General features: G+C 33.8%; 1 long non-coding RNA gene across 1 annotated transcript; it reads right to left on the minus strand.

Annotated features, from left to right (window-relative positions):
- Positions 1 to 504: 504 nt before the first annotated feature.
- On the minus strand, positions 505 to 10,673 carry LOC141381157 (uncharacterized). Its single transcript, XR_015480513.1, has 3 exons — positions 10,585 to 10,673; positions 1,118 to 1,226; positions 505 to 756 (listed from the first exon to the last, which is right to left on the minus strand). It is a non-coding gene; the product is annotated as an uncharacterized LOC141381157 (long non-coding RNA).
- Between the last annotated feature and the right edge of the window lie 261 nt (positions 10,674 to 10,934).

A 10,934-nucleotide genomic window follows, 5' to 3' on the forward strand; every position in this document is an offset into this window, starting at 1 on the left:
CCAAAAATGTAATTCTGTCATTTACTCATCCTCTACGTGCCACAAACCTGTTTAAGTTTCTTTCTTCTGTTTAACACAAAAGAATATAGTTTGAGGAATATTGGAAACCGGTATCCATTGACTTTCATGGCATTTTCTTTTCATATTATGGATGTCAATGATTACCAGTTTCCAACATTCTTCGCTGGTTTGCCGCCCTCACTAGAGGCTGCCTAGGTCGCCTCTATGGAAGCACGGCCCTGATCATAAGCCTACTTGAAAGTGAGAAATATCTTTGTTTCAGCCGGAGAAACTGTCCTTTTGCACCATCTGGTGGAAATTAAGCAAACAATGTATTGTAAGAACAAAAAGTCCTGTTCCTGACTCCTGCTCCAAAATGTCTCACTGGAATGACACAAAGCATTGACACTGTTAATTGCTTTAAGGAGGAAAGGCAACTAATTGTTGGAATATCTAGCCAATTCCATGCGTGTTCAAGAGAAAAGGTCAGGAGAGGTTTTTCTTCAATGTCAAAAATCGTAACAATTTATTGGATACAAATGAATAATTCGATGACAGAGCTCTGGGTTACGTTACCCCAATGCAATACAAGAATTACATTTAAGAGGTTCGCAACTAACATACATTTCCTGACTCCAGCATATATACACAACCAATCTTAACAGGTGGAGTTTTGGTGTAACGTCACTTGTCAGTCATTGTTCAGTCCTCCATTGGCCGCACCTTCAACATACTTCCTCTTTTTCTACGAATTCTCTGCACAACAACAAAGCATACAAATTTCTGTGTTTTGTGTTCAGTTTTCACACCTCTCTTCAGACAGGAAGTTTCTGCAGAGCTGAATTTTATTTTGGACCTGCATCTATCTACTTCTGCAAAAATGCTAATTAGTATGCACAGCACTCACCCACAACATTAGAAGTTCAGTTAATATATGACCCGTACATCCAGATCTGTTTTTACATTACTGTGACGGTTGGGTTTAGGGTTGGGGTAGCGGTAGACGTTAATAAAATACAATTCAAGAGAAATTTAATAAATAAAATAAATAATCAGCATAGGCTCATTCTGCATTTTGTCTATGAAGCGAACGCTACGTGGTGGTTTGCACGCTTACCTCCATATAAATGGCTTTTTTGCTGTTACCAATTTCTCCAGTGGCTCGCCATGAACGTCAGCAGACTTGTGACGTGGTGCGGAGTTGACAGCAATGACGGGGTTGGAGTCTGGCAAAGAACGGTTCCAGAAAGCAGGTTAGACAAAGCCAAACAAGTAAATAATTTGCTTTTGATTCCTTTTTAAAAAACAGACAATTGGGTTTAGGAAAGGAAGAGGGCGGGTTAATCGGTGCTTTTAAAACAAACTGATGGTTGGGTTTAGGGAAGGAGGAGGGCAGGTCAATCGGAGCGGCCTCTAGTGGATTTACACGAGAAGAGCAAAAATGTAATATCTCACATAGCTAGTAAACCATGTGGAAGGTTGATAACAGATTTCTGAGCCTACCAGTAGGCGCATACGGCCAATTCTGGCCCACTGATAACCACTGATATTGCCCATTCAATCGAGTGATAACATTCAAATTGGCATGCATTCACACTAAATATTCTAAAAACATTAAGTGCACTTTAAATACCCAGATGATGCACTTATTCAACCGTTAAAATGTTCGGTGTAATGTTGGACACTTCATGCACTCATTGACTGCTGCTTTGCGAAAGGGGCGCAGCTTTCGATCACTGACATTGGATTACTTTATTTATTTTGGATTATGAAAGAAAAATTTTCCTACAAGAGTAATTACACCACCTTTCGATGATGAATGCGGTTATACTCAAGGCAGATTTTATTTGGTAGTTTGGTCATTTCACTAATATAGCAATCGTCAAACATCATCTCGGAAACTATTTGAATTTCCGCTTAGTAAAAAATTGTTGGTGTTCCATTTGGAATGACACTATTTACAATGCATCCGGAAAGTATTCACAGCGCTTTACTTTTTCCACATTGGTTAATGTTTCAGCCTTATTCTGAAATGGTTAAAATTAATTTATTTACCTTCAAATTCTACACACAATAGCCCATAATGACAATGTGAAGAAAGTTTTTGAAACTGTTGCAAATTTATTAAAAATAAAAAAACTGAAAAATCACATGTACAGAAGTATTCACAGCCTTTGCTCAATACTTTGTTGATGCACCTTTGGCAGCAATTGCAGCCTCAAGTTTTTTTGAATATGACGCCACAAGCTTAGCACACCTGTCTTTGGGAATATTTGCCTATTCCTCCTTGCAGTACCTCTCAAGCTGAGGTTCAGGTTGGATGGGAAGCAAAGGTGTACAGCCATTTTCAGGTCTCTCCGTAGATGTTTAATAGGATTTAGGTCTGGGCTCTGGCTGGGCTACTCAAGGAAATTCACAGAGTTGTTGTGAAGCCACTTCATTGATATTTTGGTGGTGTGCTTTGGGTCATTGTTCTGCTGGAAGATGAACCATCACCCCAGAGCACTCTGAAGCAGGTTTTCATTCAGGATGTCTTTGTACATTGCTGCATTCATCTTTCCCTCTATCCTGAGTTCCTGACTAGTCTTCCAGTTCCTGCTGCTGAAAAACATCCCCACAGCATGATGCTGCCACCACCATGCTTCACTGTAAGGATAGTATTAGCCTGGTGATGAGTGCTGCCTGGTTTTCTTCAAATGTAACGCCTGGCATTCACTCCAAAGAGTTCAATTTTAGTCTCATCTGAACAGAGAATTTTGTTTCTTGTGGTCTGAGAGTCCTTCAGATGCAAATTCCAAGCGGGGAGTGGCTTCTGTCTGGCCACTCTATCATGCAGGGCTGATTGCTGCACAGATGGTTGTCCTTCTGTAAGGTTCTCTTCTCTCCACAGAAAATCGCTGGAGCTCAGACAGAGTGACCATCATGTTATTGATCACCTCCCTGACTAATGCCCTTTTCCCCCAATCACTCAGTTTAGATCGCCTGCCAGCTCTAGGAAGAGTCCTGGTGGTTCCAAACATCTTCCACTTATGGATGATGAAGGCCACTGTGCTCATTGGAACTTTCAGAGCAGCAAACTATTTTTGTAACCTTCCCCAGCCTTGTGCCTGGACACAATCCTGTCTCAGAGGTCTACAGACAATTCCTTTGTCTTCATGCTTGGTTTGTGCTTTGACATGCACTGTCAACCCAGGGACATAGACAGGTGTATGCCTTTACAAATCATGTCCAATCAACTGAACCACAGGTGAACTCCAATTAAGCTGCTGAAACATCTCAAGAATGATCAGTGGAAACAGAATGTACCTGAGCTCAATTTAGAGCTTCACATCAAAGGCGGTGAATACTTATGTACATGTGCTGTTTTAGGTTTTTTATTTTTAATAAATTTGCAACCATTTCAAAAACTCTTTTTCACATTGTCATTATGGGGTATTGCGTATAAATTATAAGGAAATAAATGAATTTAATCTATTTTGGAAAAAGGCTGTAACATAAATAAAAAATAATGTGGAAAAAATGAAATGCTATGAATACTTTCCAGGTAAAATGTACATATCCTATGCTGTTGAGTGTGTAAGTGAATAAGTACATAATGCATAGCGTGCTATTTGGGACGCAGCTACAGGCCCACTAATCATTGCTTTTGGCCAGGTTTTGAGTTGTTACTTGGCTTGAAATTTTACTTGGACCTGGCAATCCTGTGTGCAAGAAGCTCCATCAATGACTTTAGAGTTTGCTAAAATTGCAAACCATATCTGCAGACTACTACACTAGAGGACGATCTGCATTAGATCAATAATGTCAGCACTGAACGTGGATTACTGCCACTTGAATTACAGCCTGAAAATGGCGTTAAAAAAGCAGAGACCTCTGGGACACATAATATATTAAATACAATCAAATCCTGCGGTCCACTAAGCCCTTTAACCTCCGCAGATGATCACGCATTTCCACGAACTTCACAGCAAATCTGCTAAGCCTTTGCTCTGGCTGAGAAACATCTGCTCCACGATCAACCTCCATACACACTCAACAATGACTACTACACATCTGAACTATCCAAAAACTTTGCTCCCTTTTAATACAGCAATGGTCAGATGTGGCATGACCTGTAATTAACCTCATCTTTTTTGCTCCTATAATCTAGACAGGCAGCAGGCTCAGATAAACCTTCAGTGCCAGATGTGACCTTGCTAAGCCGTTAATGACATCCGCTCTGTCACAGATCTCTTTTGTCTCTCTTGCTGTGCAGTGACAGGAAGAAATGCATACATATACATGCATTGCACAGACATATGCGACATTACATCATGGCCAGTATAACCGCTTCACAGTTCCTAGTAATTCATATAGCTTAGAAGGCTTATTTGCGCTGATGTGATTATTTCATGTTTCCGAACATGTAGGTGTTTTACCCATGAAGTCAGTAGATAAGGATTAAAGTATTAAATGTCATCATTTGAAATCAAATAAATAAGAAGTAGTCTATACTATCTGTAGTTCGCCATTTAAAGAGACAGTTCACCCAAAAATGAAAGTTCTGTCATTATTTAATCATCCCGCACTTGTTCCTCTTTGACTTTCTATTTTCTGTTGAACACAATATTCTGAAGAATGCTGAAAACCTGCAACCAATGACGTCAGTATTGTTTGTTTTTCCTATGTAGATACATTTATATAATCTAGTTTCAAATTAATAGTGATAAATACACTCACTGGCCACTTTATTAGGTACAACTGCTCATTAACACAAATTTCTAATCAGCCAATCACATGGCAGCAACTCAATGCATTTAGGCATGTAGACATGGTCAAGATGATCTGCTGCAGTTCAAACCGAGCATCAGAATGGGGAAGAAAGGTGATTTAAGTGAATGTTTCACTTTGAAAGTGGCATGGTTGTTGGTGCCAGACGGGCTGGTCTGAGTATTTCCGAAACTGCTGATCTACTGGGATTTTCACGCACAACCATCTCTAGGGTTTACAGAGAATAGTCTGAATTTATTAAATAAAACAGGAAAAGATTAAAGAAACTGACATGGACTTGGCCTATCAATATTCCCTCTATTTCCAAAGATTTATTTAAACAAACCATTGTCATATTGATGATCTGGTGCATGCCTTCTATAGGTGATAATTTATCAACAATGCTTTTCTATTGTTTTATCTAGAAGAATCTGTTACTAATTTAAACACCCCCCACCCCCACCCTTCCTTTTCTATTTCCTTTTTATCCCTTTTTTGTTTCGTATGTTTTTTTTATTATTATTATTGTTGTTGTATTTAAAACAAAGATGTAAATATGATTGTGGTGTTATATTGTCATATTTTTATTACATCTCAATAAAAATATTTTTTTTAAGTATATGCAAATTTTATGCAAATTTGAACTTGTTTTAAGTCAGTTTAATTTATGGAGTGACTTGTAAAGTTCACTGGATTTTACCTTAACACCAACTCTTTTTTTTATTCAGTGTACTAAAAAGGTACCAATCGTTAAAACGCAAAATTTGGCATTATTTCAGTATAGTTAAAAACATAGCATCGTGTAAACATTTGCTTGCACTTTGGCATATCATAATCTTAAAAAGGTTTACATTTTATTAAATTATTATTTCATGCCCTAAAAATAAACAAATGTATTATATTTAAAACTACTACTACTACTATATTATATAACTTAAATTAAATATAGTCTAAACTTTCATTTTGGCTTATGGATGCACATCTTTTGTATAGTTATTTTGCTATTTTGTTACTGTTACTGTCATCACAACCCTACTAAATTGCATTTTCACTAGTGGTCTCAGACTTTGGGAATCAGATACGTGATGTTATATTGAAATTGTCAAATTTATATTTGTTATATTTATATTTAAAAGGTTTGTTAATATTTTATTTCATGCATGTTCTATGGAAAGCCATTCAGTCAGTTGTTTAAAAAGTATAAAATAAAATAAAATATTACTTTGTACACAATCACATATTCCCTGTGTAAAGAAAATATTTTATTATTATTGTAATTAAATATTATTATCAGTAGTAGTTTTTATCTAATATTTATTAATTAAGTGTTTTGTTTGTGTGTGTTTAAACTTTGTTCAAAAGTTTTCAAATCCATATTAAAGTTAATACTTTTTACAAATTATATAAATTTTATATACAAATATATAATCTAAATATTTCATACAAATATTAAAGACAAACTATTAGATTTATTATTATTTCTATAATTAAATTTGAAAGATCTTTGCTCTTTTTACTTATTAGCAAAACCAAGTGACGAAACATGTCGAGTCCAAATCCAGATGATTATCATTGGAAAATCCAAGATGTTTACATGAAAAATAACTTAAAAGTCCAGGATTGAAATCTCCCAGAGCAGGTCATTACATGTATGACATACTGAATACATGATGAATGTTATGGGTTGCCATTACTGAAGCAAAAAAAATGAAAGACACGGAGCCAGGGAGCATGTCTGCGGGAAATCCATCTACCATCTACATACGCAAATTACATAATGCTGCCCTGTTTTTCTCTCTCTCTTTTAAATATTTTTATTTTTTACCATTTAATCCCACTATATAGACATTTATTTCTTTTCTCTGATGCTGCATAATCCCTCACTTATCCATCACACTCTCCTTCTGTCTTCCACTTTTGTGTGCATTTAATCCAGTGTTTAAGTATTTAAAGCAGGATATTTTTTGTTCTTAAGTGCTTCAAATCTTGATGATATAACAGGTTTTGTTTACTGCCCAGTCTCTTGACCTGTTGAATCCACGGCATGTGCTGGGTTTTTTCCCCTCTCTAATAAATCTCTCTTTTTGGTCAGCTATTATTGCCATTCTTATGCTTTTAACATTTATAGCGGTGGTGATCTGTGTGAAACCTAACATATATGTGAATAAAAAGTTTACCTTCAATTTTCTTGTGATTATTAATTTCTGAAGTTTTTTTTTGCGGTATTATTGCAATATAAAAAAACACTTAAACAGGTATAAAAAAAATATATATATATATATTTTATTATATTATATTTATATATAGTGTATTGCTTTTAATGTACATACAGAATGCATTCAGATTAAATACTTTTTTAAATAAATCAAATTGCAAAAGGATGAAAAAGTCTCATTAGTAAATGATATTTTAAAATAGATAGATAGATTAAAATCATAGCCATATTATAGCTATATGTTACAGTTAATTCTAAACTAAATATTATCAGTTGCCAACTACATTTAATAAAACAATTGATTATGGCTTTTGACATGCTTAATAAATGCTTTTGTAGTTATTGAACTGAATTAAGTTCAATTAAATGTAAATTAAAATTTAATTACATTCAATGCATCTTTACTGTACAGAAGTAATGAACAATAGGCCTTTAGTGACAGAATTTTCAATGTCATAGGGCAGATTAACATGTGAAAATGTTAATGTTTGAAAATAAATTGCCTATTAAGCCTTCCAGAAAGGCATAAAGAGATATGATACACAGCCAGCCGGAAGTGCGATATGCACATCAATTAAGCAGCATTTTTTATGACACTGCCACTCTAAAGCATGTTATTTATTTAACCCAATGGTTGAGTTAAACATATTTGGTGCTTTGTTGGATTATTTTGTACCTTTTTTAGGTTATTTTTAATAATTCAACAGTTAGGTTAAATATTTTGTGCTTTATTGGGTTATTTGTAACCTTTTTTCGGTTATTTTTTAGAAAACTCTTCAGTTGAGGTAAATTTTTGTGCTTTATTTGGTTATTTTATAACCTTTTTTAGGTCATTTTTTAATAACTCAACAGTTGAGTTAAATATTTTGAGCTTTATTGGGTTATTTGTAACCTTTTTTTTGGTTATTTTTTAAAAACTCAACAGTTGAGTTAAATATTTTGTGCTTTATTAGGTTATTTTTTAACCTTTATTGGGTTATTTATTTAATAACTCAACCAGTTGGGTTAAAAACTTGAATTTCAACAGTCAACTGATGTAACTGACACAGAACAGCTGTATTATTATGCGTGTGTAATGTTGTTTTTGCGTTATAAAGTTTATTAGAGTTGTTATTTTGTATCAAATTATCTCTCTGTGTTGTGCTTTTTATATCTGTTTCACCATCCAAGATCATCTTTTAGAAGCGTTTGGATTTGGTTTTTGGACACTGAGTGAAGTCTGCTACAGCTGCTGGCCAGTCTCTACAGCACACAGAACATATTCTGCTCCATCAACACATGATTTCTGCTTGCGCAGTTTATATCTGTCTGTACTTTGTTCTGTTTCTTCATTGTTTGTGATTCCTGATTTATTTTAATAAAAGTGTCTGGATATTAAAATGTAATGGAAATAAAGCTTTTTCAATATTTTTGAAAACTGTATGTTATTTATTTTACACAGTCATAATTCTAAAATGGATAATAGTACTAGTAGCAATAGTAATAACAGAAAGGAAAAAAATAACATAATCAAAATAACCCATAGCATTGGGTTAAAATAACCCATGGTTGGGAAAGTGCTATAATAACCTGTAGTTGGGTTATATGTTGGGGTATTTTTAACCCAACTATTTTAACAGAGTGTACAACAATAACTAAATTTTTTATAGTACTGTGACGATTGGGTTTAGGGTAGGGGTAGAAGTGAATAAAATACCCAATTTATTGGGTAATTTAATAGATACGATAAATTATACTCAGAACAACTACTGTTTTTAAGTTACTCTTAGGGTGGGGGTCTATAGACGTTAATAAAATACAATTAATGGGAAATTTAATGAATAGTATAAATCTTTTTTGATAACTTCAGGCCGCAAACATATTCGATCTAGCAACAACCCCAGAAAACACTGCAAACACAACAATCTGAAAATTCTTAAAAGATGTGTAGATAATTATTTACTGCATTTTTAGGTATTTGATACTACATAATAGTATGCATGTTCATTTACATGATATATTGAATTACTGAATATCGGCATAGATCATGTGGCATCTTAAAATGTGACCGGATCTAATAAAAAAATAAAATAAAGACAAACTAAAATAAATTATGCTGTTTTGTCTCATAAAATAATCAACTTGGAGGTTTGACAGTGAAGGACAATTCAAAACAATGTGGGCAAACAGATGTACAAAAAAATGCATTATTAATCTGAAACTAGAATTTTTAACTGATTACAGCTGACAAAGCATTAAAAAACTGTCTAAACTGCTAAAACAGTAACATGATTATAATAATATAAGATTTATCTAATAACACCAAGTCTTATAACAGCATGAATGAATAAACACCAAATGAATTAACCAAAAAACTATCTATTTAGTCTCTGAATTTATGATAGCATTATGAAACATTTAAACCATCTGTTTACAACTAATTTAGTGTATTGCGCCGTGCTCACACATTACATATAAGAGCTTATTAGAAAATAAATAAACTGAATATGTATAATAAATAGAGAATGAACTTATACATTGTGAATACACTTTTAATGTGTGATGAGAACTTTTTAAATATATATGTTTTAAGTTTGTGGTGATGAAAATGACAGTGGTGGAAATGACATTTCAACAGTTTATTGTGAAAAAAAATGAGAAATAGCTTCACTGATTAGCTTTCAATTGATATTAGCCTTTCATGTATACAAAACACTCTCATTAAACTTAATTTTGTTTGGTTTTTAAAAACAAATGTGAAGGTAAAACATGTTTGGAAATGACGTAGAATAAATGTATTTCCTTATCAAGCAATATTTACCTTGATTTTTTTCAAGTGTTGTTGATAAAATTTTAATTCCCTCGATCTTAAACATGTTCTCAGATGGCACTATTCATTTTCATAGAAACCACCTAAATAATCTCTCACACAAACTATTTAAAGCGACATTGTTGTGGTGGAAATGACTGATACTGTGCGACAGCTATATTTTGTATTAAAAATATATTAATATAGTCTCTTGTAATATTTTACAATGTTATTTTCATTGTTGGAGTTTAAAACTCTGGCTGTGCGACAAGGTGAAAACAGTGATTTTGACACCTAAAGGGAGGTTGAATAACATGAAAAAAAAATGTAATGGTAGTATTTTTTAGAGTAGATTTTATTGTTAGTTTGACAAAGAAAGAGGAATCTGAACAAAATAATATTTTTGGATATATGATCAAAGGACATAAAAGTGCCCGTAGTTGAAGAATTAACGTTACCCATAAATGTTCCTTCATTGATAAACACTTAACAAATAGTTTTGCTTGTTTAAACTACTTATAATGAGCTGAATCATAAGTTGATTGAACATAAAACAATTGAGTTAACTTAAACGATTTGTGTTGGAAAACGTGAAGAAATTGTGTGGCAGAACCCCGCCTATTTTAGCGTAGCCTATTTGTGCTAACTAATTTATGCTAATCACCGTTTTGGTGCCTTAAATTCCCTTTTCTCTCACAAGTCATCGAATTTTGTTTTCATGACCTAAGTAAATCTGTCAAGAAAAAAACGTTGTATATTACCATGTTTCTTGAACAAAAAAGGTAATTTGTTAAACCACACATTATTCAATTTTGCCGCCACAACAGCTTACCTTTACATGATTATCATCCGTGATCGCTGCCCCATTAGTTACCTGTCAAAGTGATATTTACATTAATGACAAAAACAAAAATGTTAATTTAATAATTGTTAGTACAATATTTAAAACTTTTTTTAATAGTGACATTACAATGAGCAATACATTTAGCTAGGCTAATTGTGCTATCCCGAGTATCTGAAGTGTTGAGCAAGGCGTGCGGTTGAGTCTCCGGGCCTGCAGCTTCATATATCCATATATTGGTAGTGTTTGATAAAATAAAATAATACACCAAGAACAAAATGTAAGGTCGTCAGCATGAAAACAGCCTCATGAGGACGCTGTCGTCAAACATACTTGTTGTC

Source organism: Danio rerio, chromosome 3 (genome assembly GCF_052040795.2).
Source record: "Danio rerio strain M-AB ecotype USA chromosome 3, GRCz13ab, whole genome shotgun sequence".
NCBI classification, from domain to species: domain Eukaryota; kingdom Metazoa; phylum Chordata; class Actinopteri; order Cypriniformes; family Danionidae; genus Danio; species Danio rerio.